Raw genomic sequence first — 20,159 nt, forward strand, 5'->3', positions numbered from 1 at the left:
ACTGGGATGGGTTCCCCTCTGTTGGTTCTAGGACTGAGTTAAAGGTGGCAGAGCTCAGTGAGTTCTTGCAGCATGTCCCTTTCCACCCTGTAGTGCTCTAAAATCTCCAGCTCATGTAGCCCCTGGAAGCTTACCCTGGACCTGAACACTCCTCTCCTTCTCAGTGTAGGCCTATTGTCAGCTGCAGCAGCAGTAGCATTAGTCTCATCATCTAGCACATATATCTGTAGCAGACCTGCAGCAGCCCCTAGCATTCCTTCAGTTAAAAGTCCCACTTCTGTTCTCTAGTGGTGCAGAGTATGGGGGTGAAATCAGATTGAAGGGTGTATGCAACCTTTATAGTGCTCTGCTGTAGGTGCAGCCTGAGTGATTGGCTACCTATGATGCATTCCACCTGCCAAGTGCATCATTACAGACTATTGATGGCCCTAGTTTAATTGAAACAGGGGTCATCAGCAATTAATTTACCACTGGCTTTCTCAGCCAATTTTTATGTTTTTTTTTGGCATTGCAGGGTGCTACACAAACATGTGCCCTGAACATAAACAAGGCTTAGCAGCCAGCATAAATACACCCTTGCTCAGCATGGTTGAGTGCCACTCAAACTGGTGCCACAAAAGGTAAACAATGGTCCAGTCGCTGCACACACACCCCCCCTGAAAGATCATGCACAGGCACGGTGGCACACCATGCAAACACACTGATATATACACCCTGAAGATAAACAAGGCTTAGCAGCCAGTGTACGCACCCCCCTTGCTGAATACAGCAGGGGGGTGTACACTGTCTGCTAAGCAGGTGTGCAACCCCACCCCCCCCGCTGAGCACAGCAGTGCCCCATGCAAACAGGCGCAGCTGAGCTCCAGTGAGCTTGCAAGTCCTCAGAAACACATCCCTGTTGATGTCAGCTACCTCTTCTCTGGACACCATTATGGTTCTGTACCTACACAAATGGGATCTGCAGACATGAATACCCATTTGTGCTATTCAGGAACCCCACTTAATTTGTATAGGCATCCATGCGCACAACCTGGGAACTACACAATTCCAGGCCCTGCCTTGTTACCAGCAGCACCATTCCACCATTGTAGACACTCCATGCAGGGTCCTATAATACATTACTGTCACATACTACTAAATTTGTTTTTTACAATCTTTTTTTTTTTATAACAGCATGTTTGCGCACTGTTGCATGTCACACAAACATACACAGATCATTAAAAAATAATTATTTTAAAGTATTTCCCATATGCTTTTAAACACATGGTGGATAATTTTGCACATATCTGTGTCTGCTATTCTATTTCTGTCCATCAAGCTACACTTTTGCAGCCCCTGTTCTCTGTTTAAATTCCTGTACATGGAATTTTTCTGTGTATACTTTGGAAACCAAGATAGGGTCTGCAGGACTGCCTATCCACTTCGTGGATCACTCATCCTCCCTCATTTGCATGCACTTCACCTAATTATGAGGTGATCTGCATACAACGGATACTTCTTTGTTGCTGTTTGCATGCTCACTGTCCAGCTCTGTTTACTGGAACACAAGCCTGCTTACTTTCATGTAAGCCATGTGCCACAATGCCTACATGGAAACAAGTCTGTGTAGGCTTTATTAAATTCCTCCCAGAGACTGTTTGTAATGTAGTCACTTTTTGTGACAAACCTTTTTACAAGAAATAGCTGAAGTAGTAGTGCTTTGTGCAAGAGAAGTTAATGCAGGACAGCTTTAAAAATTAGTGCAGGAACTATCATTTACTATTGCAGAGTTTTTTTAAAATATAGAACACACATAAGAATGTCTCGTAAAGGCATTTGTTTTATATTTCTGGAACACACATATTAGTGCTATGACAATATTGTTTGGTAATAAGTGCTAAATTAAAACATCCAGTACTGTGGCATATTTTTATGCAGAAGATTATTAAAAAATTGATTTTGCAAAATATATGTTAATACCCATAAGATTGTTAAGCATAGCTTTTCAAGTGAAGCTATGTCATTTTTTTCCTTTTTTACTTTATGGTGCCATGTAAGTAATGTGCAATATTTTAAAAAAGTCATGGAATGAAACTCCGGGCAATTTTTGCAGGTTTTAAAATAGTGTGGAAATCTCTTTAAATGATGCCATGATGGAGAAGCAAAATGTGGTATTTTAACATGACAGCATTTCACATTATACTGTTGAACATAAAAATACAGGACATGAGCTATTGGCAATGTTCTCTTAACCATGAGAAAGACAAAGAAAATACTGTGAGCACTGCTTAATAAGGAAAAACACCAGGCAGACATTAGTAAGACAATGCTATTATATAACAATATGCACTATTAGCCAAAGGGAATTGGATAAAACATGGGGGAAATTTAATACAGCCTACGCAAACTTATTTTCCATGTAAGCATAAAAGGCACACTGCTTGCATGAAAGAAAGCAGGTTTGCTATCCAGGAAACAAAGCTGAGGGGCGTGCATGAGCATGCCAACACTGAAGTGTCTGTGGCATGCAAATCACCTCATAAGCAGATGAATTGCATGCAATTGAGGGTGGTAGAGTGATCCAGCAAGCAGATAAGCAGTCCTGCAGACTCTGTGTTGGCATCTGAAATGTACATGAAGAAATTCCATGTACAGGATATTAAACAGAACAGGGGCTGTAAAAGTGAATAAGAAGGACAGAAATAGCATAACAGACAGAGATATTTGCAAAACTGTCCACTGCATGTCCAAACCCTAATGGAAAATAATTGAAAATATATCTTTTTAATAATCAGATTATGTATGCATGGCACTCAGCAGTGTGCAAACATGCTGTCAAGAGAAAAAATTAAAAAGTGTAAAAACGAAAGTTAGTAGTATGTGACAATAATGCATTATAGGACCCTGCATGGAGTATGTACAATGGTAGACTGCTGTGGTTGCTAAGGAGGCAAGGCCTGGAACTGTGTAGTTCCCAGGTTGTGTGCATGTATCTCTATACAATGAGCTGGGGTTACTGAACAGCACAAATGGATATCCATGTCCACAGATCTCATCCGTATAGGCAGAGAGCCACGTTGGTGTCCACATAAGAGGTACCCAACATCAAAAGGGTGTGTGTCCTCATCCTTTTAAGCTCATTGTAGCACAGTGGTACCTGCTTGCATGGTGCATTTCTCTGCTGAGCAGGGGTGTGTGCACTTTGTCTGCTAACATTTATTTACCTTCACGTTCCATGTTTCAGCTGGTTTGAGCATGTTTGCATGTTGTGTCACCATGCTGAGCATGACCTTTCATGGGGGCATGTACAATGACTGATGAGCATTGTTTACTTTTGTGGTGCATTTGCATGGCATGCAGCAATACTGAGTGAGGAAGGCTGTAAAAAAATTGACTGAGAGAGGCAATAATATTTTAATTACTGTTGACCCCTGTTCCTCTTGAACTGGGCCATTAGCAGCCCTTAATGATGTACTTGGCAAGTGGAATGCATCACGGGTAGCCAATCACAAGGGCTGCACCTACAGCAAAACACTGTAAAGGTTGCAGAAATCCTACAATCTGATTTCACCCCCATACTCTGCACCAGTGGAGTACAGACTTGGGGCTTTTAACTGAAGAAAGACTAGGGGCTACTGGAGGTCTGCTACAAACAATATGTATGTGCTAGATGCTGAGGTCAGTGCTGCTGCTGCAGCTGAGCATAGGTCTAGACTGAGAAGCAGAAGAGTGTTCAGGCCCAGAGTAACCTTCCAGGGTTTACATGAGCTGGAGATTGTAGACTGCTACAATGTGGACAGGGACATACTACAAGAACTCACTGAGCTCTGCTGACCTCAACTGAGACCCAGATCCAACAGAGGGGAACTCATCCCAGTGGAAACAAAGGTATGTGTAGCTCTTAAATACTAGCTATGGGCACATTCTAAAGACCAGCTGGGGACATGATGGGGGTCTCAAAGGCATCAGCATCCAGGGTACTCCACCAGTTCCTGGATGCCATGCTACCACATGCCAATGAGCGCATTTATATTTCCCTCACCCCTGAGGTGACAGCCAGTGGTATGCAGCACTTCTGCCATGTAGCACACTACCCTGAGGTACTGGGTGTCATAGATTGCACTCATGTACACATCAAGGCACCACTCAGTGAGGAGTGCAAAATGTACATCAACTGCAAGGGGTACCACTCCATCAACTGCCAGATCATGTGCAATGCCCATGACATAATCATGAATGTGTGTGCTGGCAGCCCTGGTAGTTATCACACCTCCCATATTTGGCATTCATCACAGTTGTACCAGATGTTTGCTAGGGAAACATCCCACATGGCCATTTACTGGGGATGCTGGTTACGCACTGGAATTGTGGATGATTACATCCATTAGAAAGGCACACACACCGAAGAATGCCATAATGAGGCACATAGGTACATGCACAAACTAAGAACATCACAGAGCGTGAGTTTGGGCTGCTAAAGTCACAGTTCCAGAGCCTTGATATATCTGGTGGAGTCCTGCAGTAGTCTCCAGCCACATGTGCACACATGTTCACAGTATGTGACATGCTACATAACATGATCCTGTGGAAACAGCTGCAGAAGGATCACCAAATGGAAAGGCTCCACAGCCCCCCTGCCAGTGCCTAGGTCCCCACAGCCACATCCACAGGGGGACTCAGAGCATGAAAACCCTGAGGTTGTCCCTGTAGACAGACGTAGGTATATCCAGTATGTCCTGGTCTTGGCCAAGATGCAAAGCATAGCACATACACTGATAACCTAGGGCCCTAGGAACTGCCACCTTACTCCAACTCACACACATATTACTAAAAATGATGCGAGCTAGACAACACAACCTGTACCTCACCATGTATTGGCTGCAGACTGTGTGCATCAGACAGAGTCAGCCCTGAACTACAGGTCTGTCAATGGCTGCATTCGCAAGGTAATCCACACAGCTCACGACTTCTAAGGGGTACTAGAATGTGGTAGCATATGTATGGACCTGCCAGATGCATGCAAGGGAATATACTGGGCTACTGGGCTACTTGCAGAGATCTAACAGCCACATGGGGCAACAGGTACTCTGTCTAAAAGTAAGTGCCCCATAATATTCACTAGGCCACATGGCTGGAAACCCCACTACATTATTCAGTGGAGATGCCAAACAGTGGGGTCACAGAACAGTCTCATGACTGTGTATGCCAGCAGGGTATGGGCTGGTCGTTCCCCACCTCCAACTCATCAGTGTACCCATACAACTGCTGTAGCAGTATATCTGCAATGATATATCAGCAGACCACCCAGTTCCAGGGATGTGACATAGAACCTGGCCATACGTTCTATGTCTCACGTAATGCAGGGGCAACAATGTATGTCTGTATGCTGTTGATTGTGTGATGAATGACGCATCCCTTTATGGCAGCCTGTGTGGCTCAGTAGGCTAGTGGTATTAGCATTGGTGATGGTGCTCATGGTTTGAATCTGGCAGTAGCCACATCTTTTGCATTTGAGGTAGTCATATGGTTGTATTCCCACAGACTGCCATAACCCCTAAATCTGTTACCGTAAAAATGCTGGACAAAGCCAGAGTGAATGAGGGGACAAAGGGCCAAACCTACAGACAGACATTATATATTCTCTGAGTAATCTAGAAGGTGGCTAATATAAAAGCAGATTGCAACAGGTTAGATTAGCTGCAGGATGTAAAGGCCATCGCTTAAATTTGTCAGTAGTTACAGCAATTCAGTGACTGCATTTTACAGTATATTATCGGAAAACTGCAAATGTATGAGGAACAGAGCAGCCATATGGGGCAAACTGCTGGGCAATCTGCAAAAACATGTACAGGGAGAGCTATGCTGGCAATCACCTGGTCTGTGGTGTTATATCATGTACGCCAGTCATATCATACTACTCAACCTCTTAGAGCAAGAAATCTGGCCAAAGCCATGGATAAAAGTGGGACAAAGGTCCACAAATAGGGACAGATTTTATATAGTACTCTTACAAATGTAGAAAGTTGATAGAATAACAGGTCTTGCATTAGCATGGATCTCCTGATGTGTATGGAGTCTGAAACTCAGATGTCTGCCATTATTTATTAACTTCAATCTTCAATGCGTTGCCACTAATTTTCCAGAAAACCACAATGTTATGTAAAATGGACCAAAAATATGAGGCAAAAATCTGGACATTCTGTGAAGCTCTGTACAGTTGAGAAGTATGAGTCACATATTAAGGTCAGCAAACAGCCAGGGAATGCCTTGGACAATATCAGGGAAGTGCTGCACTGTGGTAACAGGTGCAGCAGCTAATGGCCTGCAGCAGACCTAATCCTGGATTGGAGTACAAGTAGCTCTGCATTGGAGTCACCCTGTATGTACTGACAGTCATACTGGACATGCTCCTACACTTAGCTAACTTGAGCCCAAGTCTGTTGCCTCTCCCGCCCAAAGACATGTTATGTGGAAATATGTCTGTACATACATACAGCTACATATACATATCTGTCTCTCCCTATCCTCCTCATGCTTGATTAGTGTATCTATAAGTACATAGCATATATATATATATATATATATATATATATATATATATATATATATATATATATATATATAATAGCAAGATAGCTATATAAAGTAAAATGATGCATAGATTCTCCACATATATCTCCATAGCACTTTTACATAATGTATACATACAACGGTTATGGAGACATCCCTGTTATACACATTTATATAGATATGTGTGGGGATGTACAAATGTCCCCACATACCCCAGAATGATGGGGTTATCTGCACTTGCACATCACAACAGTTGCCCGATGGAACCAGATGAAGGCCACAACAGCACATAATCCACTCACCCACAGACCCCTGTGCCTGCAGAATGTCATCCTGTAGACAGACACAGGTGAGCAGGTGGCATAATGTACAAGGGTTGCAATACATGCCTTGTACAGGCTATATTGTTCCTGGCCACATGTCCACCTATCAAACTGCAAACGACCACATATGGCTATACTGGTAGCTGTACACACATTGCAGGGATATTACTAGGTATCCCACTGATAGGATACTAGATACAATAACAGTACCATGCAGTATCACTCTGCAGGCAACACATGCTGACTAACACAAGGCCACTTTATGTACACCACAAGTACTGCGACTGCATCCACATATATAACAGACATAACTTGTGGCATGTGCAATAAGTACTGTCAGGTGCAGTTTGTAATAGTCTGTAGCTAGGGGTTCTAATCTCACATCATCCAACGTGTGTGTGTGTGTGTGTGTGTGTGTGTGTGTGTGTGTGTGTGTGTGTGTGTGTGTGTGTGTAAATATATTACCTTGCATCACTACAGATGTGCCTATCTGGCCTATCTCTGTGCAATGATTATGCATTTTAAGGGCCTGTGACTAGCTGCTGGCCTCTACATTGCCCTCCTTTACAAGTTCTGCTGATGTCATCCACCTTAATGGTGCTGGCTGGCAACCTAATATCCGATAAACTCCATGGTGCATGCAATAAGTACTGTGAGCTGTAGTCTGTAATTGTAGATAGGTAGGGATTCTAATCTCACATCAGCCAACTCTATGTGTGTGTATAAATATATCCCCTTACAGCATTACAGACATGCCCATATGGGCTATCTCCATGCAAGGTTTATGCATTTTTTGGGCATGTGACTAGCTGCTGAGCTCTAAATTGCACTACTCAACATAAGCATAATTGATGTCCACCACCGTTGTCACAAAGTGTGATTGCATGATTATGCTGACTGCCCTATTGTCCCTGATACACTGTTATACACATATGCACCTAGGGAGCCATACACGTATACTGCCTTACCTTCCCGACATCATATTTATGCTGTGCCCCCATGCCATCCTGGGCCACCGTATTGTCACCATGTGTCCATTGGTTAACCCCTCAGATACCTGGAGTGGACACATACATGGGTCTGTGACACATCTGTCATTCTGTAACACTACTGCCAGTCTAACATCATGTAACAAAGATACACAAAGTTTGATGTGTAGTTATAACACATGTCAGCATACAGTACCTGTAGTGGTCCACATGTGTCATGGCAAAACAATACTGCACTACACAAGTACATGTAAAATAATATAGGCAGTCTGTGCATCAGGCACATATTCACATTCCCCTGCATCAATGGCATGGATGGCAGGTATGTGGCATAGGTATCATCACATGCACAGGGTGTGGTGTGGAGGTGCCAGAGGCCTAGTCAGTGCCAAACAGGTGACAGCAAATGTGTGAGTCAGGAAGGGGTGCTGGTTAGATGGGCCATGGAGAGGTGCTGTGTGTCTGTTGGCGACCTGCATGTGACAGTAGTGTTTAAGTGCATGTGTGCACACAGTCAAGACCAATGCTAGCCCTACATGTGTGTATGTTGGACAGCTGTGGACCATACATGTTCGAGTGGATAGTTCACAATCTCCAGCCATGAACACGTGAACTGGCTTTGCCAGGAATAGCACTGGCACCACCATGCCCAAGGTCAGATGCAGTGCTAGTATGTGAAGGTGACTGCAAAATGCTGGTGCTTGTCCCCCATATGACCACCCAGGGCCACATGCCCATGGCCTGCCACATCATGGTTTGGACAGTACACTTCCCTCTGTAGCACTGTAGGTACTGCCACCACAGGAATGTGACTGTGCACTGCCATGTGGACTCCCAGTGGATGGTATTGCTTACCTTCTTCCATGTGTCTGATGCCTAACTCCAACCAGATGTTCCAGGACAGACATTGTGTAGTCAAAAACAGACACCGTCTCAGCCTGCCATCTATGCATGACAGCAGTGAACCCATCTAGGGTGTCTCTACAGCAGTGGAAGCAGTCACAGATGTCAGACTACTGCATATATAACCCTAAGCATCCATCTGGTGTCGCATTCAGAATGTGCCTGTGCCTCCATCACAGACAGAAATATGCAGCAAGTGAGCAGTGATGTGATACCTGCAACAGTTGGTGGATGGACAGCAGTCCTCCTACGAGCACCCCTGTCAATCCACCTGTGTGGGACTTAATCAGCTCTCTGGCTGTGGCCAGTGTCTGCACTCACTGATGCCATAGTTGCCACACTGCCCTGTTCAATGTTGCCACCCTTTGACTATCCAATATCTGTGGCCTCTGGGGACTGAATATGTGGGGGCATACTTACTATGAGTGATGACAGTGGGGGCAGAAGAAGGAGGTCAACCTCTGGGACAGATGCAGCCACCGACAGCCTCGTCTGCACCTCACTACAGCCACCATCAGCATCAGAATCTGATGAGACACTGAGATCAGGTTTTGAGGTGGAGAGACTCCAACCCCCCCTCCCCCAGGTCACCTGTGAGAAGAAAAACAACAGCAGTACATTACTGCCTGCACTATTATGTATGGTAATCTACACAGACTCATAAAGATGAGGATCCACCACTGCATTACATGTTCCACATCTTCACATCTCTGCTCCCATGCATAACAGACAGACACACAACATACACAGACAAGTCAGGCCTGTTATAGCATTTAGTTAACATTGTCAGTACACTACACCTGTAAAGTATGCAATATGACAGTGTATGTGATAGATATAAGCATAAAACTAAGTACACCTATATTGAGAATGATATGCCAGTAGTAGTAGCACTGCCTCAGGTATGTACCATCTCCATGTTGTGTTTGAACAGGCATTTTGGAGTACTTGCCTCGTGTATAGCAGGCTGCATAGTCGCTCATAACTATAAGTGCAAATGTGTTAATGTTTGTACAATTACACACCTGTGATTACTCAGTCTATGCACTGTAGTTAACTGGAGTCTACTTCAGTACACCGAAATACCACTTACTTGAAATTCAGGTAACCAAGATGAAAAGGCAGTCAGCACAAGAACGCTGACATCCTAGAACACCAACTCACCACTCCGGGTAAGCAAACTCTTGGCCATCCTGTCGAACATTTCCCCTTACCCTGCGGTAGTGCAATCTCGGAGTTGGTATATTTAGTTAGGGGGTTGTGGGGAGTTGCTGTGTGGGGGCAAAGCCCCCCACATTAGTGGATTTGCTTTCATTTGATTTTGTTTGTTGTTAAGGATGGCCAAGTGTTTACTTACCTGGAGTGGTAAGTCAGTGTTACAGGAAGTCAGTGTTCTCATGTTGTTGGCCTTTTCATCTCAGTTATCTGGGTTTCAGGTAAGTGGTATTTTATTCTACTGAAGTAGACCCAGTTAACTGTTCCAGAATGGAACAAATACCCTACTCTGGCTAAGCACAACAGTTGTACACAGGGCAAAATGGCAGCTCTTATCTTTTGTAGGGTATATATGATCCTTAAAACAATAGTATCAACTATACCAGGTACAGGACCACAGACTTGGGCCACACCTGATGGACCTATGAAAAAGTTAGGGAGAGGTATTGTCAGCACCGCCAACTGTTGCAATACTACAAGGTAATTTGTGCATATATCCACATGTACAGTAACTACTCTGTTAATGGCTATATTGCTGACATTCTGAGTATGTGTGCATAACTGAGCATAATACCCAATCCCCCCTAATACAGCTAGACCTGACATCCATGTACTGGTATGTACAGCCTGCCACAATGATTGATACAGTATTACACTGCTGAAAACAGTAAGCTTACCTGGATGCTCCTCTCCTGTGGGCACTGTGGCACCCATCTCCATGATGTATGGCATGATGGATGCCTGTGAGCTGTTGATTGTTCCTATGTTCACCAGGAATTCCTCTGTGGCTGTGAGTAGTTGTTCTATCACAGGATCTCCACTGGTGGTGGCATGATTCCTGGCAAACACAGCTGCCCTTTGCTGTGCAGCATGCACCATATTTGTGGCCCAGTGTCAGACCTGCTTATAGGTCCTGTCCAGTTGGCCAATCTGGCTGACAGCCCACACAAGGTTTGCCCACAATGCCACCCAGTGTTTCCAATTGTGTCTACCCCTGCACAGCAAGATCTGATGGTGGTGTCTCAGTCCATCCAGTATAATGTCATTCTCCGTAGTTGAGAAGGGTGTGTGTCTCCTGCAGTACATTACTCCTGAAAGGAACAAAAGAGAACACATTACATGACCTGATATGTGTACAGCCACTATGTACAGATGAAGCACACCCATAATAGCCTGCACTATCTACTGCTCCCATCACATGTCATACACCACAATTTGGCAACACAGAACATGTGTGGTTATCACCAAGATAGTAGCAATTCTGGGGTATGTCCCAGTGTGCTGTGACAGATTCTGCTGTATGTTCCTACACCCATCACTGCAGTCTACTGTGTTGAGTCCCCTATGGGCAAACTATCATTAATATGTCATGCAGCCACTGTCAGACAAATAGAAGTGTGTTATTACAATGACTACATGGGGACAGTCCAGCAACCCCATTGTGCCACAATGACAGACAACAATGCAAACCTGCTGTAGCATATGTTCCCTGTAGGCATCATACCTCTTATCTATGTAGATGTTTGCAGACTGTCCAGATGTTTGCCCATAGTTTTGATCATTTTCACACAAACTTGTGGATGTCTGACAAATGGTCGGTCAGTCACTGATGGTTGATTTTAGAAAATAAAGACAGATATCTGCGTTTTACACGTCATACCCTTCAGAGCACAGTTATGCAACAGAAATATTAGTTTATTCTATTCACATTCTTACTTTGTACGAGCAATACATAAACACTCTCAGTGAGTTTGGGCCTTTGTCCCCTCCATTAATTATGGCTTTGTCCTGAGTTCTTGCTGTAGGAAGTTGACAGGTATGTTAGACATAGTTTCAACCAAACAGAGACAAATGTCAACAGAAACAGGGACTTAGCCAGGGTACATCAGGGACATTCGGGGTCAGTTTTACAATGTTAGAACTAATTATGTGAGACATGGATAGAATGAGCGGAGGTGAATTACAGTATATCATTTGACATTACAGGGGTATACACACTCCCTTATTGTCACTATGTACTATGTGTAATCCACTAGCTTTTCTACAACAGCCAACCATTGTAGATGAGATTGACAGGGACAGAGCTGAGATGTAATTGAAATCAGGGGCATTTGAGAGACATGCATGTAGGTGTAGGACAGCAGAGTATCAATAACATGTCATCACCATAGATCTAAGATAGGCTTACTGCTGTAATCCCTATTCCCCATACCTACACCCCCCTTCATCCTGTTATATGACAAAATATATTACTTACCTGGTGGAGTGCAATACTCATTTTCTGAACTTTGCTTCCAGTAATCTTTTGATAATACACTCCTTGGGTTTGTTAAGCCTCATACAGACCTGTTCCCCATAACCAGCTGCTTTCCTTTTTTAACGTACTGCTTATTAGCAGGTACTTGTCTCTGCACCTATCTGTGGCTCAGAATTCCTGATTGCAGCCAAAACAAATGTATTGCACTATCATTAGCAAATGATATGCCACCACAGTGCAATATATAAGGTCTTCATGCAGGCCTTGGCCCCCTGTCTTAGTTTTTGAGATGGACATTACAGAGGTGTGGAGACTACATCTTCACAGAGGAAAGGTACAAACACTGTCCATTGTAGAGATTTCCGAAGTATGTCTCCAGTTTTGCCTCATATGTGTGGTCAGTGTCCCATACCATTGTGGTCATCTGGCAGTGCACTGGCAATCATTATAGGCTGAGGTCAGTAAGAAAAGATACATGTGTGTGTCATACTTCATACCTATCAGACTATGCATGCTACTGCAATAGCTGTTATTCTATCGACTTACTATCTTTGTAGAGGCAAACCATAAAACATGTCCCTATCTCTGGGCCTTTGCCCCCCATTAAGTATGGCTGCGTCTTGATACCTTGTTCTAGGGGGTTGGGAGGTATGGTAAGTCTGTAGCAGCTACTTTTACATACAGATGTGTATGCTACAGGGTGCAACTCCTGCTGCAGCCTACAACACACGGGGGGAGTGTGAACACTTTGGTGGACAACAAGCTGTACATGTAACTGTGTCAGCTGTGTCAAGCCTGTCATTATGGTAAAGCCAGGGCAAGGGTATTTTATACAGTGCAATTGGGGCATGTGCTTAAGGTATGTCTGTTATGCAACAGTGCGACTAACAGAGTAATAGATGACATATTGTTAGGCTTTAAGAGTATGTGCATTGTGTCTCTGCCTGCAGGCCTTTGTCTTGCAAAACTAAGTAGCAGTTAGTTAAGTAGCAGTAACCTGTGAGGAGTAAGATTGCATCACTCAGTCACTACTTGCTGTCTTTACAATAATGTAATTGAAGTGTGACAACACTGGATTCGAACCCAGGACTGTGTGTGGCAAAATGTGCTACCTGCAAGGCATTTAACAGACTGAGCGACTGGAAAAGCATGAGTATTTGGAGGATATATGTGCACATATACAGGCTGTGAGAAATATTTCTACATCCATGAGTATGTGCATGGCTTTATATGGTTGTATTGCTGCACCAGACCCAGTTATAAATTTAATTTGCCATTGCTGCCTTAGCAGGTATCTTTCCACAAGTTGCTTATAAAAGGGCACATATACCTGCTATCACAGGCCTCACTTACATCCATTAGTATGTCTTCATTGTTATTTATTATTGCACCAGAGTCCAGGGGACACTCCCAATTTTCACATTAGCTTTTTATTTCAGTTACATGTGTAATGTCCATAAGTAGCAAGCAGTATGTTTTGCAGGAAACACCCATTTAACCTAAAGCTTGAGTAGTGTGGTGGGTTAATGCAGTGTGCTATAGTTGAGAGGGGCCTGGGTTCAACACATGGCACACATGTGTATTCCCTACATGTGAGTTACAATGTAATAGGCACATACAGACATTTAAGCTGAGCTTGCATGGCACAAACCCACACTAAAAAATATAAAGAAAAGGGGGTGATAGGAAAGTGGTGAAATGGGAGCAAGCAGGGGGAAAACAATGTGTAAAGCAGGTAGAGATGTGTAGGAGAGAATCATAGCTAACCATTTCCTGTACATTAACAGCTGTGCATTTTGACAGGTTTTGAAGATGAATTTGGACTCTCAAACCCCAGAGAGAGGGGTGAAAACAACATAAATGTGTTGTCAAGCCAATTGGATCAAATTAGTTGTGTCCAGTGGACACATGTGTGAAATGGAGCTATATATTAACGATATTTTTGTTGTGGGACAGGTATTTGCTTTTTTAAGTGGAGAGTGGAATGTTGGGGAAGGGACATCGGTACGTGTGGGGAGGTAAGTTGGGTGGGTGAGGATGCAATAGCAGACAGACAAGACAGGAGACTGGGGTAGTGTGTGACGTGTGATGGGGGTAAACACCTTGGATGGGGATGGTGTTGTGGAATCAGAGTTGCATGTGCCTCCAGACAGCAGCATCATGACTGACATTGTCATCCATGGGCAGTTGACACTGCTCCTTCACTGCCCCGAAGGTGGCTGTGCTAGAGGCTGGGCACCAGGGCCATAATTTAAAAATAATTGGTATAATTTGTATTTGAAAAATAAATGCTTATTTTCCATTCTATGTATGCAAACCCTGCACCTACTGCTCATAAGGCACCTCTACCCATTTAGCTACAAGGATATGTGGAGTTCAGCTATACCTTTACATATACCTCTGAGCTACCTATTAGCACAAGTGAGCACCCTGCCACTCCAATGAAACATGCTCAGCTATGTTTAAACATGATATTTAAGTAAGTAATCAATTGTATCCGGTTTCTATTTTTAGATGTCTGGCAGGTGTCTCTGCACTGCTTAGCATTGCTGCACTCTGTGATGCACTGTGCAAAATTCCTTTTTTAAAAAAAAAAAAGAAAAAAACACTTAAAGCAATAAAATAATTATTGACATAATACAATTGGACAGTGCAGGGAGTGTCTTACTAATCTGCGGACACAATTGGCATTACACTCCCTACACTTCTTCAATAACCATGCTCCACAATGCATCATGATTAATATGCATGGTGTGCTGCCGAGGGTGAACCATGTACACAGGCACATTAACATTCCATGTAGCCTCTACACTGTGCCTACACAGATTTTATTAAATCTTGGGGATGAAGTAGAAGCTGAATTAAAGGTAATGTGCTTATATAAAGCTTTCCAGTAAAGATTACTTTCTTTTTTCTCTTTCTACATGTAGATTATGATAATAGCAATGCTTTGTGCAGTATATAATATTGTAAATGGAGAGCTATGACATTTTGCTTTATCCCTCTCCCACAAAGGACGCAAATCACATTGCCATTGGGACCATTTTATTGAAGTGCCACAAACATAATTAAACCAGTCAATATTATTATAATCCAGTAACTTACTGCAATGACAGCATAACCAACTTAGAATTAAACTTTCTGGCCAGTATGATGTGAGTAGTGTACCAAAACTACCCTCCTCAGGTGGCTTGCCCAAGCCAGAGACACTTGTCACAACATACATTGTAAGAGCACAACATTTGAACTAGTCACTGTCTGACTCACTCACTCCAAAGATCAAACTAGCCAAGTAGCTCAGGAAAGCGGAGGGGGGCAGATATAAGAGGGGACCCTGTGACCACCCCTCACCTAGATAAAAAAGGAGGTAAGGGGCAAGTTCTGCAGAACCACTTTGCTGAGGTGACACTACACAACTTTTGTTCTCATTTAAATATCAGTTGTAGAGAAACACCATGCCCCTCATTTATTCACTTACTTGGGACAAATGAATCTGCAAGCAATGTTTATCTGTCCCTGATCCACTCACACAAAAGGCACAACTCACATTCCCATTTTGTCTTTTTCATTGTAATGCCATAAAAACCACTGAGCCAATCACCTTGATCATAAGCAAGCAACTTAGAATGAAATCTTGTTGCCAGTATGATCAGGGTAACATACCAAACTACCCTGGCCCCAGATTCCTTGTTCAATTTAGTGCCCCTCAACACACCATGCCTTACAGACCTGCAGCTCTTGAATTGCACACTGACCTCAACCATCAAACTAGACAATCAACCCAGGAAAGAAAGGGGTGGGTAATGGGGGAAGATGCTCCCTGTCTTCCTACCACTGCTCTCAGTCAAACCTGGACAAGTGGCTATCACCCCAGTAAACATTCATTAAAAAGAGAGGTAACTTCACAATTCAAAACTGCTCAATGTGTCTTACAAAAATTGCTCACTTCTAAATGACCAACAGCCTAGTACTGCCATTTGATAAAGTAGTCTTTGGTCTTCAGTTCAACCCACCCCGATGATGCATTGGGCCACAAGTTGACTCCACTATGTCCTATCAGCTGCTGCTTCTTTTGCTTCCTCCTAAGTGATGTCCAGGTGATGGTGGTCTCTTGTTACAACTCATTTCCAGTTTTGTCAAGGTCTGCCTGGTCTTCTCTTGTATCCAGCTAGTTCCTACTTGAGGGATTGTATAGGAATCCTACTAGTGTCCATGTGGTTAACATGACCAAACCAACATAGTCTTGTTTCCATGATGATATTTTCAAGTTTCCGTTGTTGCGTTCTTTCTCTATCACTCTCATGTTTTACTTTGTCCTTCCCAGATATTCCCAGTATGCATCTTAACCATTTATGGTGAGCAGCCTCAAGTTTTCTCATGGCTGGTGCTGTGCTTGTTCACAGCTCAGCACCATATAACAGTGTAGACAGCACCAGTGCTTGGTATCGCTTCACCTTTGTGGACAGTGTAATGTTTTTTGATCTCCAGAGTTTGGGTAGTCAATTGAATGCTGCACTTGCTGTTCCAAGTCTAACCAGAACTTCCTTCTTACAGTTACCTGTATGAGAGATGAAACTGGCCAGGTAGAAGATGTTCTCTGGCATATCTAATATAGATCCTCTAATATTGATCCTGCAGCCATTATGTATTTGTTTTCATTCCATGCTTCGCTGACCAACACTTTGCATTTGTCAGGATTCATTTTGAGGACTACTTTTCTACTCTGTTTCTCCACTGATGTGGTCATTGTCTGCATTCCACACCATATTCTATCAATAAGAGCTATATCATCAGCAAAGTCCAAGTCACATGGCTTGTTGTTATCGACCCATTCTAGTACCACTGAGTTTCTGTGTAATGCTTTCCACATGACCCAATCAATAACTATTGGGAATAATAAGGGAGTCAGTATACATCCCTGCTGTATACCAGTGACCACCGTGAACCAGTCACTGTGCTCATTATTCACCCCAAGTGTGCACTTGCTGTCTTGATACAGACTCTTAAAGAGTGTAATGAATTTTGGAGGAATCCTGTATTCTTCCAAGATGTGCCATGATGGTCTATATATACAGTCAAAGGCTTTTTTGAAGTCCACAAAGTTGACAAGGACTGGTTTCTTCCACACTGTTGCTTTTTCTATAATCTGTCCTAGTGCAAATATCTGGTCAGTGCAGAACTGACCTGATCTTTTTGTATTCTGTTCCTGTCTATCCTATTTCAGTCTGAGTCTGTCATCACCTGCTCCTTTCAGTCTATTCAGTAATACACTGGTGAAAACTTTACCTGGGACTGACAAGAATGTGATTCCACACCAATTTGTGCAGTCTCTCTCCCTTTTTTGGTAAAGGGATGATGATGCCATTTTTCCACTCATTGGATACCTTTTCTTGAGTCCATATGTTCTTCAAGAGACATGTGAAATATTCCACTGAATATGTAGCATACTTCAGCAACTCTGATTGTATCTGGTCTGCCCCAGGTAGGAGCTTTTCCGTTATTTAGTTTGGCTATGGCTTTCTTTACTTCAATGTCACTAAAGTCTGCCAAGTTCACATCCAGAATCATTGTTCATGGTTGGCCATCATTGCCAAAGTCATGCAGATCATCTGGTGTGGGGCAGGTTAACATAGATTCTAAATGATCTTGCCATCTCTTTAATTGTTCCTCTTGAGCTTTTGAAGTTTTTCCATTTTTTGATAAAGTAGTACATCAAACAAATTGATCTAAATTGAAGAATTATGAAAGTAAAAAAAATATCTCACATACAGAAATGAGACATGCAAATGACATAGTTTTACTTTGTCTGGGAAGAACCAAATGGGATCCTTGACAAGGAAATCCTGATGTTCTAAAACATAAAAACACAAAAGACGGGTGTCTCCGGATACACTTTGATTTAAGAATTTTTGAATGGTCTCTACTGCTGCAGGAATCCTCATGCTAGTTCTTTAAATCATAGACATTGCTATCAACCAAACTACAACAAAATTCAGAAAGTAACATTGAACAGCAATGAAAACTCTGAAGATGTTACCCAACAACCACAGTTCTAGAACCAGTCTGATGTCATTCCATCCAAAGTGAATCAGCAGGAGATTGCAGGTGTCAAATTTGTTAAATAACAATGTTGAAAGACATTAGCAAGTGAATACAATATAAACCAGGGTAGCCTTTCCAGATGACTGGACACAGGCGTATAGATACCATCCTAGCTGGTAACAAAATGAAAGATTGTCTAAAAATAAGAATGTGAATAAAACCTACAAGCAAACACAACTGATAGATGCAAACCATGTAATTAAGCAAACATGACCTGATAACCTTAAGAAAATTTCTCTTAATGACCTTTACAAATGGCTACACTCTGGCCACATCTAATGTCCTGCCAATCTGAAATAAGTGAGTTGAAATTTCTAGAATAGGGAAGCCAAGCTCTGTCAAGAGCTCTATGAACAAAACTATTCAGATCCTTACATGTTAATTTCTGTAACAGAGACATCTGAACACCAATTCTTAATTTTAAACTCATCCACAAAGTCTTCTAAGAGAAGCTGCCCACATAACTAGACAAAGAAGATGTTAACATGTCCAGTCTAATATCACTGCTAAGAGGTGACATGTGTCCGGCATGCAATGCATCCTCTGACCCATTACTGAAGGGTTAAAGGATGCAGACCAATTACTGGTTGATTTAATGCACAACTGACCAATTATTGATGGATTTAATGCTCACCAGCAAGTCAAATGGCATCAGAAATACTCAGTCCAGGGACCTAAAGCTCTTCAGCAAAAGCAACAAAACAGTTTGGAGGGGCAGGCGTAGTTCATAGAGGATACCACTTCTGTGGAACAGACTCCCCATCCACATAAAACAAAGTTCATCCCTGTCCATTTTCAAGTACAACTTAGATCTATGGATGGGAAACAGAAAATTTACCCAAGGACTGACCCCTGTGCTACTAATGGATAGAGGCTGCTCCTAAATGTTTTACCACATGCATGTGTCCCCTCAAATGTTGTATGATATGACCTCAGTTATTCTAATTAGGGGTAATATATAATTATCACCCATGGGATGGGTAAGACCAATATATAATCAAATATGCATGCAAAATTGAAGAGCCCCAGCAAATCTGTGACCTCATGAATTTTGCCATACCTGGCCACTAAACATATATATTCCAGCCTGCATGTAGGACAACTTATCTGTTGGCAAACTAAGGCTGAAGAAGAATCACCCATCTACCTACTTACCCAGCAGGGACACATCTTCTGCTCTGATCAGCAATAAATGAAAGGTAGATTCTATATCCATCTTCCCTAGCAAGGGGTCAGAAAAAGTCTTAATAATGGTGAGGCATTGTCCAGGGAAGAGTATTGAACCTGGGACTCTCCTCGGTCAGTGCCATCATGACAAAGATCCTGACAGGAATGACAGATAGTGAGTGAGCCTCTTCTAATCCTCTTTTTTTTTTCTGGGGAAACAAACCCAATGGAGAAATCTTAAAAGTGGAAATGGGGGTAACAAAAGGGCCTGCAATCCTCTTATCCTTGAGCTCCTGATTAATGAGGTTGCTGAATATATCTTCTTTATCAAATACTAAATAGAATTTCTGACAGGGTTTAGACGTGCGGTCAGCTTGTAACTTTATAGGAAATTATGACAAAAGCCTGACAATAACTCCTGCTGTCCTGGCACATAAGGATACAAAGCTATTGTCTAGTCCAGCACTCCAGTGTTGATAAAAAAGTATGACTATCTACTTGCTGTGGAAGCCATAAAAGGAATTAGCTCCTTGGCCACCACAACAGGAGTCACAATGGCCCTGGACAAGGACTCATTCACAGTTGCAGGCTGTCTCATCTCATCCTCAGAACTTGACATAGCAAAATCTTATCCCACCTTAGACCAGCATGTAA

This window comes from Protopterus annectens, chromosome 2.part0 (assembly GCF_019279795.1).
Source record: "Protopterus annectens isolate FY-2018-M chromosome 2.part0, PAN1.0, whole genome shotgun sequence".
NCBI classification, from domain to species: Eukaryota; Metazoa; Chordata; order Ceratodontiformes; family Protopteridae; genus Protopterus; species Protopterus annectens.